The 13,473-nt window shown below is 36.9% G+C and overlaps 1 pseudogene; it reads right to left on the bottom strand.

Annotated features, from left to right (window-relative positions):
- Positions 1-1,237: 1,237 nt before the first annotated feature.
- On the bottom strand, positions 1,238-4,325 carry LOC130556374 (uncharacterized; annotated as a pseudogene).
- Between the last annotated feature and the right edge of the window lie 9,148 nt (positions 4,326-13,473).

Here is a 13,473-nt window from a genome sequence, read left to right on the forward strand (position 1 = left end):
CTAGATTAATTGACGAGTTGATAATGTTATAAATGGGCTCAATTGAAACGGGTAGTAACTCTTTTAATAAATTAGTTGGTATGGGGTCTAATAAGCAAGTTGTACATTTAGATGTTGCAATAAGTTTAATTAAATTTTCCTGTTTTATAGGTGAAAACAATGTAGCCTTTCTTTTGGGGCGATGCTCGACCTGATTTTGCCAAGTGGTTGATGTTCTCAGGGCAACATATTTTGTTGACCTAAGGACAACATTTTTATAAATAAAACCTAAACCCACATCAAACCCCAACCCTAACCATAACCTACCCCTAAAATCAGAGGGAAATGATAAGTGAAAAACAATGGTCTAGAAGCACCTAATCTTGGTTGTAAAATTAAACTTAAAATAAACTGTAAACTTATTTCTGAAATCTGATTGGTTGATTTAAGTGATGTCCCAGGGTCAACATGATGTTGTCCTAAGGACATCAACCACTTGGCAAAATCAGGATAGCCATGGTTGGTATTAATTCATAGGACAGACTTGGAGGTTGAGTTTTTACTATTTAGTCTCGTATGTTTTCGTTTTCTCTGTAAAAAAAATCATGAATTCATTGCTTACCAAGGTGCGGCGGAATAACCAGGTCAGGTGATGTCTGTTTATTTGTTAATTTAGCAACTGTACTAAATAAAAACCTTGGATTGTTTTTGTTAGTTTCTATGAGGTTACGGAGGTGCTCAGCCTTTGCTGCTTTTAGTGCCTTTTTATAACAGTTTGCACACTCTTTCCACGCAATTTTAAAGACCTCTAATCGGGTTTGTTTCCATTTGCGCTCCAGTTTACGTGTTTCTCTTTTAAGGGTGCGAGTGGTGCTATTGTACCATGGTGCTATGTTTTTCTCATTAATCTTTTTTGACTTCATAGGTGCGACAGCTTCTAATGTATTAAAGAAAATAGTTCCCAATTTGCTGGTCATGTCATCGAGCGATTCTGTATTTATTGGTATGGTTATTAAAGGAGTCAGATCTGGCAAGCTCTTTGCGAAACAATCTTTACTAATTGTGTAATTGTTCTACCCTGTTGATAACGAGTTAAACGGCTTATTTCTGCAGTGGGCAGTGTACATGTTAGAAGATAGTGATCGGTGACATCGTCGCTTTGAGGTATAATATCTATATTGGTTAGATCGGCTCCGTGAGATATATCAAGTCTACACAGCAAATTTCAGAGTGTTAAATTCACAACAGCAGTGTGAAAATCAACTCTTTTTCGGGGTTTATATAGGTCCACACTAAATCGAGTTAAATTAACATTTTTAAAAGTGTTATATTTTTTACACTTGCACAGTGTTATAAAAACACTTGGAGTGTTCAGCTTTAACACCACTAGTGTGCTTTTTAATTCCTTAAAGGCTTCATTTACACCAAATAAGTGTTGAAACTACACTATAATGTGTCAATAGTTTAACACTATGTGAGTTAACTGGACACTAATTTAGTGTTATACATGTCCTGATTAAGGTAATTTAATTTAATCTATAATAATGATACAGTAAATACATGTATAAATCAATTAAAGAAGAGCCAACATACTGTCTCAGTTTGATCTTTTATTTTGAACAAATAAACATGTCAAACCAACATAAATGAAGGAACAACATATTCACCGTCTGACCCATATGGACGCTGTAGATCAAAAGGCCTGTAGAACCTTAGAGCATTGGCTTTAATAATCAAAAGGTCTGTAGAACCTTAGAGTTTTGGCTTTAATGTGTACACAACCACATAGAATTTCTCGATTCTGCCCTTGAACCTTCCTAATCCAAGTAGGTATAGCTGGCAGCCCTCCCTTTCACTGAGATGGGTTTCAATACTGGTGCAAGACTGAAAAATACAAGAGGGAAAAATCTTAATTAAAAAATTATATAAAAAAGAAACTTCACTTATTCACACACAAAAAAACATAATATAAAAAGTTCAAACCTCCTTAATTTATTGTGAAAAGAACCAGTTTGATCACCCAACATTTCACCCAAAAAAGGTGCTGACACACCCTCAGGCCACCCAAGATACATGTGACTTACATCATCAGAAATCAACTGAAGAATTTTTTAAGGAAATCCAAGCTCTGTAGACCAACAGAATGTCCAAAACATACATTTAAATGGTGTCCAGTATTTACAACCATAATAACTTACACATTGAGATCACACAAAGACGCTGCAACAGTATTTTAAGTTTTACCTTATGAAAATGCACAAGTCTATCAACTGCCTCTGTTGGACTGATCTTAGTCTTCTTCCTCCCTGGAGAAGGTGGCAAGAGATGCACCAGTAGCAGGATAGATGACATATCACTGTCCCAGTCTGATTTAGTGGTTGTAGGAGAGGGGATAAATATAGGATAATATGTATTAGTACTCAAAAAACCAAATCAAATCAGAAACAATAACAATCATGCCAACCATTTTCCGATCCTTGGCCCTCTGCTGCACTGAGAAGACACAGGATTTCTGCTGTAGAAGTAAGAGATTTGGCTTCATTGATGACCTTATGCTTGAATGCCGTCTCCCACCTCTCAAGCAACTTGTTGGATGTTTCGGCATTGAACAGCAGAGCAAAGTCCTGATTTACCTAATGAAGAAGCATATTTCAAGATATTTGATTTACTTGAACTCTCTGTGACCACGTCTGAGAGGTGTATGTCTAAGTAAGAGTGATAAATCTATGAGTAGTCATTACTTTTGTAAAAATTACATAAAACCAGCAAATCTAAATCGAACTTAAAACTTTAATATTTGTAAAGGAGTAATGCTATATTTACCAATCCTTTCGCATCCAAAAATCTTGGAAAGATATTAAGGATGTCAGCTGATCTTCCAGAGTTGTGTACAAGTTCTTGTCTATGCTTGAAAGTTTCCTTCATCTTTTGCATAACGTCAACTTCATCAGCTGTATGGACAAGGAAGGAAATTGCTGGGTCTCTTTCCTCATGGTCAGTGGAAGAGACTGAAAGAGTATCAGTGCAAGTGCTGGGGGTTGATGATCTTGTGATTGTGATGATCATGTTTTCTGGAAAGGCATTATTTAAACAGGACTACAGACAAACCTTTTACACTCTGATCCAAAACTTTACGAGTTTAGAAAATGTTCCATCAAGCACAACAATGACAACACAGGTAAAATTAAGAATGCCCAACATATGTATCATTGTGTCTCTATTGTTTTGTGTGGTGTTGCCTCAAGATTAATCGTTTGTTATGTTCCTCATTTAAGATAATTTCAATACAAGTATCTACTATATGAACGAGAGTAAATGTGTTTGTCTTTCCCAAATACATTTTTTATCTCAAAGTTGGCTATTGCTACACTGAAGTCCTTGAAATAAAGTCTGAATTGTCACTATATTTATAAAATTATAGATTTATATTTACCCCAGGCAGGCCAGCAGAAATTTCTTCCAGACATCTTATAGTTAAGCATAAATTTGGACTGGCTTCAATCAATTCTTGGAAGATGTCGTACTCCACACTGGTGTCCGTGTCATCAAAGACTTGAAGAACTGCAGTTCTAGCAAGCCCGAATTTGCTTTTAACTGAAATATAATTTTATCAAATAAACAGACATTTTAATTTATTTTTCATATTTACTGAATAAGTAAAACATCAATGGCAGGAGCCAAATCTGGACTTCTGATGTCAGCTCATCACATCATAAAGCTGCTATATGACCGTTTATAATAAGCAGATTTCTAAACATAAGCACAAGCTACAAATAACTTACCTTCACTGAGAAAATGTTGGAATATAAAATCGTTAAGCAATTTTATAAATTTCTTCACACCTTGATACTGAACTTTAACCAACATGACGAAAGCTGTTGAAGAGAAAGCAAATCTGTTGAGGTTTCTTCACAAACTTTTACCTCATAGTTGTATATATTGTAAATAAAGTATGGTAAATACTGGTAAAATGCAACAACAATCGCTTTTAAAAACACTTAAGTTTGTAGCATACCATAAACCAATTGTACAATTTAATATTATTTAGGTTATTAACCTCAATGTGGACCCATGTAGCCTACCAACATTTTATTAACATAAGCAGATTGCAAGACTACAATAAAATTCCACTTCTAAGAGAGAAAAAATAGACGAGTTTTTTATGACTGTTAGCATTTTTAACCGGAATGGTTGCTTCAGTCCTAATCATAAGGGTAAACTCGTTTTACACGTATTTGGCGCCACCTATTGTTGCGGCTGTATTGTTGATACTTAAAATAACTCAAACGTAAGATAAACCGATTTTTAGATGCATTTCCAAGAATAAACATCATCGTCTTGAACAATACGGAACAAAAAAAGCTTTCTCCTTTTCTCTCTTTAAAGTTTTGTCAGCGCCTCACTGTGTTGATGACGATAGAGCGCCACGTACCAAAGTGGCGTAATGGCGCAGCTGCATTTCCAGATGATAATTTATTAAAGTATGTTGTTCGTTTTTCATGAAATCACCTCACAAAATTTTGTTTATAGATAATAATTCTCTATGCAGGCAAAAACCTGCTTTAACGTTAAAAAATACAGTATACTGCTAATCGATTTTTTTTACAACACGTTTTGTCTAAAGCACCGTAAAAAGGGTTAAAAGTAGCAGTTATATTGGTCACTGTCATCATCCTGGCACGATCACATAATTGTTAAGCCATGCCATTTCTCAGATTCACCGTTTAAGTGAATTGAAGAATTTGGCGCCATGGCATGTTCAGTGCGCGCTCGTCAGGCACATATGCATATCACTAGCAAACATGGAACAGTTAATATCATACCTGGCCAGGAAATATAAAATTCCACAGTGCGCTTTTTCAGAGCTGTTTCTTGTCGTTTTAGCTTTTATCATTAGCACTGTTGGTGAGGGGCAACCCCGGTGAGTTCCGTTTAAATAACGTTAACTCCGACCAACAAAAGTTCCATGCTCTGTGCACTTTTGATTTAGTACTCATGAGTCACGTGTTTACGGAGTTCGGTTATATAAATATAGATACCCGTGAAAACACTGCAAGACACTAAAATTTGAATCGTATGCGTTTCTGTGCCATTATTTGGCAACGCACATAACTTTAACAACGAGAAGTGGCGAAAATGGGTTGCGTCTCTTTTAATGCATTAAACAGTTTATAATCACAGAAATGAATGTGTTATTCTCGGACCATAAATTCTTAAATATTACAAACCCAGTTTAAATATGGAAACTGTTCATCATGATTAACTTAAGTCTTGAAAACAACGTTATTAATCTTACCTTTGAGGCTTCTCTTTGCTCCAGCTCCAGTCTGTTATTATTATCAGAAAGAAAATAACGTTAGCGAGCTGAAAATGTATAGAACAGTAAGTAATATATATAAAGAATTAAGTTATAAAAAAATTATTATACCTATTTGTGCACTGCCGTCTCCTCGTGGTTGTCCGCCATTAGTCAAAAAGGAAGTAATGCGCAATGACCGGAAATTGGATATACTCCGCTCAAGTGTCATCTAACATCAACTCACTGTAATTACACTGACTCTGACCATTGATTTACACTGTAAGTGCGGATGACATTCAAATCAACACCAGAATCAACACTTTTTAACTCTGGTAATTTAACACTAAAAAAACAACTCAAAACAACACTGGACATTTTGCTGTGTAGTGTATCATTAAATCGATGAGTGGGTCCATTGATGTGTTGTGTTGTGGAACCTCACTTCAAGCGAAGGTTTATGAACTTTTCCAAAATGGCTGCTCATGCTAGCATAATTTAAGCCTTTAATTTGGCTTGTGGATTAAATGTGGATTTAAACAACAAATAATCATCTTGTTTATGTTAAATTTAATGTTGTGGTCAGTTTCTTGTCTTGAATACTTGAAACGTTTACAAAAAGTCACTGAATTTTGCTAACGTACTGCACTACTGATTGCACAATAGAACCGCAACATATACAACTGCAAAAAAATAACTGTAACCAGGACTGTCTCCAGAATGCAATCGCGAACAGACCAGGGGAAGCAGAACGCACTCCGACCAATGCGGCGAACAGACCGGGTTATCTGTTCGTAATCGCGCTCCGATTCCCCACCCGGACAGAGGGAGAGACCCACGGAAGCAAACATAAACAGAGCGGGTTAATGAAAACTGCCTTCCCTGGGGGCTGTTTTATAAAAGTCGCGAGTCGGAGTCATCGGATAAAAATCCAAATTTGTCTGTGTTTAAGTGCTATAATCGGGTCCCCGGTGAATCCAGCAACCCAGAAAACGTGAAAAACAAGATCCCAGTAAGTTTGTTTTGATGAGGCTTTCCCTGCAAGCATGTGAGAAATCGAGCCGTTCAGATTTCTCTCCTGTTGTGACGTAAAAGCAGGATCTTATTATAATATTACCGCCCCTTTAATCTACAAAATTCCACCCACGGCGCTGCCGCCATTGTTGTTTTCACAAGCGACAGCGGTGTATGTGACGCCATGGCTAAAGTTCGTGGACAACATGCAACATGCAATGTAGTCCTATAACCTCGGAAGAGACAGTAGTAGATTTATTTTATTTTTAGTGGAAATCCCTCAGAAACCATAAGTAAAATCCTGCTTGTTTGCGTGAATCACTTCAAGCCGGAATTCTTTATCAACCTGGGACAGTACAAGCAGGATTAGCTTCAAAGTTGTTCCTCAAGAGGGATCGAGACCAACTGAACGAGACAAAGCTGCCGATGTAAGTAATATTTATCAACAGTCTGAATTGATGTACATGTACCATATATATAGGAGGATAACGTTAGCATATGATAGCGAAGGGAGCTAAGTCAGTCACGGGCTAAATAGAACATTCAAAGCAAGTGTTAAACTTACTCTATATTTATATGTTATTTGGCAAATGGGCACTTGGAGTTTAGCTTTATGTATGTTATTGTTAATACATTATGTGCTATAATATGTTCAGCTGCGGCAAGCTGTTTTTTTACTAATGAACAGGGGCGAACACTGCATTTAGTTTTGTTTTAAACGTCTCAAATCATTCGTCTTTAGGCTGAAAAATCTGTCACAGCATACTAGTTATGCTCTGACATTGTTGTGTAACGTTATACCTTGTCAACGACATGCGCTAAAATCCACGTAATTCCCTGAGATCTGCAGGTGCACATTCCGTGGATTTTAGGCATGCATACACGCACAACGTGAGCGCTAGACATGTGCACGATTAATCGCCGTTACTACTAAATCCTGCTGAAATCGAGCTGGCTGCGATTATGCAAGGCATCAATTATTTTATTTATGCGTAGCTTGTCCGTGAAGCACGGCTCTGGGATCAGTAGGAAATGCTGCTTAATCTAAAAGCAGTGCGAGTTTGAGTCGCTTATAATGTGCATTTAAAAAAGCTACACTCGTCAAACATGATCATTATAAATATACTTTATTATCATGAAGATACCTGAGGAGGCTTGAGGAACAGTGATAAAATCATGTCCTTAGGCATTTCCTAGAATGTGTTATCATCTTCTTCTGCAGTGCGTATTTGGAGTTTCTGCACGAGAGTGCCGTCTGGCTTTCGGATGCAGCAGCATACTGTAATTCACTCACAAGTTGTGCATAAATCACGTGATATATATTTTCGGTTAATCATGCACATCCTAGTGAGCGCATTAGGATGAGCTGTTTGCTGTGACAGATTCTTTAGTCTCCGGATGAATGATTTGAGACGTTTAAAACGAAACTAACCTTAGAGGAGTTCAGGAAACATAATTTTTCTAAACCATTGCCATGGCAGTACTACATGTGTGTTGTGTTGACACGCCGGACGGAAGGGGGGTGGGGTGTATGGAGCGAAAATTGTGCCTAAACTTAACAAACAAATCCAGCGTTTTGCAAACAAACGCAACCTTTTTTGCAAAAGAAACTAAACTCTGAAACAAACAGAAAGCGTTTTACAAATACATAATGCAATTCGGGAGAAAATGCAAAGGTGTAACATGTAAATGTACTGTGTTTAAGTCTCACATTTTTATGAGATTCTCTCAGCTTGATTTTCTCACAAATGTGACCGTGCAGATTTTCTCACAAATGTGATCGTGCAGATTTTCTCACAAATGCATGTGCAACAGCAGGTGGTGCTATTGAGAATTAGTTTCTATAGGAAGAAGCCATGAACATTACCTTGAGTGCCACCCTTGCCAGTGCCAGAAACTAAATTAATTTCATTCATCAAGTTTCATTCAGTTAGTCTCATGAAATTTATTGAAACTGTTAATAATAATCAGTTGCTGTTTTTAATAATATATAATGAATTATGCATTGGTTTTAATATACAAATAACATACAACAAACTGGATGCATTTGCAATGTTGTCACCCCTTCCACCCCATCTCATTCTCTCGTTCTTGTTTCCCAACTGTTTACGTTCACAAAACAAACTACTTTTTCAAGGATACTTTCTTATAAGGGAATTTTGACATAATTTTGTGTTTATATCAGGGCTTGCTCTAGGCATGGGCAGGGGTGGGCTGAATCCCCCTAAACATCTGTCTTGCCCACCCAATGAGAATCAAAAAATAACACCAAAAATTGTTGTATTTTCTATTGGCTGAAAGCAACGTCACTCTTCACTTCACTGCTCTGGCTTTAGTTTGTAACAGAGAAGCATGCTACATGCTATAGGTGGAAGCAAAATACTGTGCAAAGGAATTTTAGATGCACTGCACATATGTAAAATTAAGCATGTCAAATTAATTGTGCAGTAAAATCAGATTCATTTCTTCGTTTTTGCGGTCTTATTTTGTGCTGTTAACAAACAGCTATTATTTGCTTGCAATGGATAGGCTAGATTTTAACCTATTGACTTTCAGTAATGACTGAAAGCTCCATCTTCCGAAGCTCCCGCTTCAGAAATAAATCTGTTTCTCTCCATCTCAAACACCCCAATTCACTCTGCAGGTGGTAGCGAAACAATGTGCAAAATAGTTCAGTTTAGGCGCGATGCGCGCTCACGATACCACATAAAAAACAGCAGACACGATGTAAAGTTCATTGTGCAGTGTAATCAGATTAATTCATTCAATTCATTAAAAGAAATTAAACAGAAATCAGTGATCGTTCAGTGAATGGGGAATGTTCTTAGCCCACTTTATTTTGTAGGCTTCTATTTATGTCCAGTTTACATAACCGCTTTATTTAAGGTGTAAAACATCAATGAAATGTTGTCTGTTTTTTATATTTATATAAAAATAAATCATTTAAATCCTGCATGTATTGCAGTCATATACTGCAGTGTTTGTTGAATTCCAACAAAAGCAAACCTCAAGAGTGACTGAGCACAATAACAAACTAATTAAAAAAAAATCTGGGTTATTTCATAAAACATTTTTTTACGTTTTCTAACGTTTTCTTAGTTTTGTGTTGCTTAAAACTAAATATGAACTTGTTTTTGCTGTGTTTCTGTTTTAAAAATGCAGATCATCTTTTCTGTTTTCACCTGCTTTCACCAGTTCATTTTCTCCAAATAAATAAAAATAAATTATATGAAATTTGGGAGAAATGTTGTCAAAAGTTCACAGAAATAAACAAAAATAAAAATTTTACCAAATCACATTCTTATCAGAAAAAGAGGAAAATACTTTTTAAATGGACTCTTAATTTTGTCTGCAGCTATACTGTCTGTGTGGTTGGGGTATATCCCCACCCAGGATATCTGCTAGTCCACACTTCTGCACCTGGCAGGAACCGGGCCTGATTTATATTTATTTATATTTTTATATGTCAATTTTTTGTAAGATTTCAGTATAGTATTTTGCGCTCTTTCTGAGATGCGACTCGGTTTTTAGTGATTTTTCTGCATGAAAGTTGCACTGATACATATGTTTGACTTTTATACATAACAACTCATAGATAAAAAGTATTTAACATTATGTCTAAACACTATGGCATTAAAGTAGAGAGCTTTCTAGGCTATAAAAGATGGAAAAGCAAATAAATCGTCGTGGCAGTTGTTTCAGTCAGTCGTCGGCTTTGTTTGGTTGCCATTAGCCTATTTAGGTTTAAAATGAATGCTGCTATTTTTTTGGCTATTTCAAGCTATTTGGGCAATTTTTGCAATAAAATAAACCAGCACAAAAAAACAGTAATATAAATCTAAGTCAAACAATTGAACTATCTGCTGTTTTGGGAGAAGTTGCATAACTGAGAAAATCTGTACGATCACATTTGTGAGAAAATCTGCACGGTCACATTTGTGAGAAAATCTGGACGATCACATTTGTGAGAAAATCTGGACGATCACATTTGTGAGAAAATCTGGACGATCACATTTGTGAGAAAATCTGGACGTCGCATTTGTGAGAAAATCTGGACGATCACATTTGTGAGAAAATCTGGACGATCACATTTGTGAGAAAATCTGCACGGTCACATTTGTGAGAAAATCAAGCTGAGAGAATCTCATAAAAAGGTGAGACTTAAACACAGTACATTTATGTGTTACACCTTTGCATTTTCTCTCGAATTGCATTATGTATTTGTAAAACGCTTTCTGTTTGTTTCAGAGTTTAGTTTCTTTTGCAAAAAAGGTTGCGTTTGTTTGCAAAACGCTGGATTTGTTTGTTAAGTTTAGGCACAATTTTCGCTCCATAGGCACTGGCACCAGCCCTTAATATGATAGCACCAGAGTCGTGGGGTGAGGTAAGAAAAATAATCACTAAAACTTCATTAAAATGTGTTTAATACATTAATAAATCAATTAGAAATTAATACAAATCATTGTTTATGATTTAATTATTTGTATTGTATATGTAAACTCTCTTTCAACACTTTACCATATTTAAAGCTACTTTCTTCCTTTATTTGTTGTGAACGACTCCTATAAGAGAACACGATTCCTTTAATATCAGTTAGTGTTTTTGGGCCCGTCTGTTGTTGTTTGGAGATCATTATAAACAGAGATCTTTATTATGCTGTTGCCCCTTTAAGAGCTCGCGCAATATACTGGAACACGTGTTTTGTTCCCCAACTGTTTGGTCATGAAACAAACTGAATACCTTTACAAGGTTTCTTGTTAATATGGGAATTTTTAGGTTATTTTGTGTTAATATGTCCGTTTCAGAGTAAGAAGGCGTGAAAGAGAACACCGTTTAGTATTTTGTGCTCTGACTCTCTGGGCGCACGCATATCTCAAACAACCCGCGAGACCTGAACGCTTTTAGTGATTATTCTTCATGAAAGCTGCATCGATACACGTTTGGCTTCTATCAACAGCGACTCACAAATAAGTAGTATTTAGCGTGATGTATAACATTTTGTATGCTTTGCAGTATTGTTAGAGATCTTTATACAACAGTTTAGTGCATCAAGTTTAAACACATGTTTCCTGCATTAGCTTCACATGCATACAATACTTGCAACACATTTCGTTATCTTTGCTGTTTTGTACCTTAGCAGGGGAAATTCTTGTATTCTGCATATTTATTTAAGTTGCAAGATTGAGCGCTTCACTCGTCTGCTCTTTCGGTCCTTCGCCTCTTACCCGTAACCCGCGAATTACGTGTTTGGGGGCGGGGGCACTTATAGATAAGTGAATGGTTGAAGGAGGGGAGATGAAAATGAGTGACTGAATGCGCAGATTGCGCAATATAACATTTCTGCGCATTAAATTTATAATACGCAAAAATTATACATTGATCAGTTTGACAGTGGCACCGGTTCTTCCATTAAGAAAAACTTGTCGCACTGGCAAGAAAATTTGTCGCAAAATGAGACCATTTAGTCGCAGTCTAGCGTGTCAGAGGATTGGTTATGATTTTCGGACGGATCAGGCCTTAACTTAACATTCTTAATGAAAAAGTTGTCAATCGTTCTTTTAATCTTCTCTCATCATCTGCGGCTACATCCACTCTGTTTATCTGACGGGCCTAGGCTACTCACCTCTCTGTCCGACTGCAGCACAGCATTTTCAAACGTACACACGCGTACAGGAATATCTGGACCACGGCCAATCAGAGGGGGTCCGCCCTTCACTATCTCTGATTGGTTTAGACCACGATATGGGCCTAATGTCTGTTGTTGAACCACAGGGAGTCTTTCGCAGAGACTTTTTTTCCCCTCGAACGGCTGGGCTCAATGGTGCGACCTCTGATTTTTTTTAGTCACACCATTGAGAAATTAGGTCGCATGTGCGACCAGATTGGTCGCACTCTAGAGCCCTGGTAACTCATTATCATTTAAAGATACTTGCACCAAAACAGGTTGCTGTGAGCATAGCTGTTTTTGAGGAGGCAAAAGGGGTTTTGTTTACACAGCCATTGAGTGTTTTTAAGCAAAATATGTTCCAGACATTTCATGAAGACCCTAATAAATCATTCCAACTTGTTGAAAGTTCTCATACGATGAGTCCTTTATGGTCCGGAACCAGATTTGAATGAACTGAACTATTCAGTCAGGCTTAAATGGGTTTCATAAAGCTTAGCTTTAGTTCACACGACCCTACTAATTCAAATGAGGCTCAGTTAGTCAAGATAATAGAGCGCGCAAGCTGTTATTCAGCAGCCCTACAAGTCAAGCGTTGATCAAATCGATCCGCTAAGGAAAAGAGAGTGGCGATTGGTGCTCTTCTTCTTCTTATGTGTTTAACAGCGGTTGACATCCAGGGTATTGGTGCATTCCCGCCACCTACTGCAAAATGTGTGTAGAATTTAAACATCAAAGGTATGAAACGATTAAAGGTAATACAGCTGCAAATAACCAAACCAGAGGGAAAGACTGGCAAGAAATTCCTAAAAACTCAATGCATGCAGTAAGTATAAGGTGTTCAAATGTATTCATATAGCATATTTCAATACAAATACATTAACACTAAATAATAATCTTTTCTACAATTTATTCAAAAAATGTTAAACCTACATTACTTGTTTTTATTTTTTGTAAAATGTATTACAATACAGTGCTGTGTAAATGTCTTAAGGTTACCATTAGATTTCAGCAATGGTATAATGTGCACAACGAGTGTGTGTGTGCGCGCGCGCCCACACGTGCGAGTGCGAGAGACCGCGTGTTTGCAGTAATGTGACAGAAAAGCCGGTGATAATAAATTAGGCTATTTATTCCTCGTATTGTTTCTATCATCAGCAGGAAGAGGAAACGAACCAGTAGGCTATCAGTAATTTTATTTATTCGATTTCATTATATGTATTTCCATATTGTTTTTGAAATGCTTTGCTTATTGAAACGAAACTGATATGGAACTGTAATTCAGTCAGCAGACCTGGAACACCTTCATAGGTGTGCATTCAACTGAAAGTTAATGCATACCCATAGACCGTTTGTCAACCAATCAGATTGAAGCATTCAACAGCCCCGTGGTTTAAGAGAGTGTTACGACCTATTTTAAAGCACTAGTACCTTTTACAAGGCATTGTCTAGGGCAGGGGTCTTCAACTACTTTTCTTTGAGGGCCAGATTCCAAAAGTAGAAATAGGATGCGGGCCAG

This window comes from Triplophysa rosa, linkage group LG7 (genome assembly GCF_024868665.1).
Source record: "Triplophysa rosa linkage group LG7, Trosa_1v2, whole genome shotgun sequence".
NCBI lineage: Eukaryota > Metazoa > Chordata > Actinopteri > Cypriniformes > Nemacheilidae > Triplophysa > Triplophysa rosa.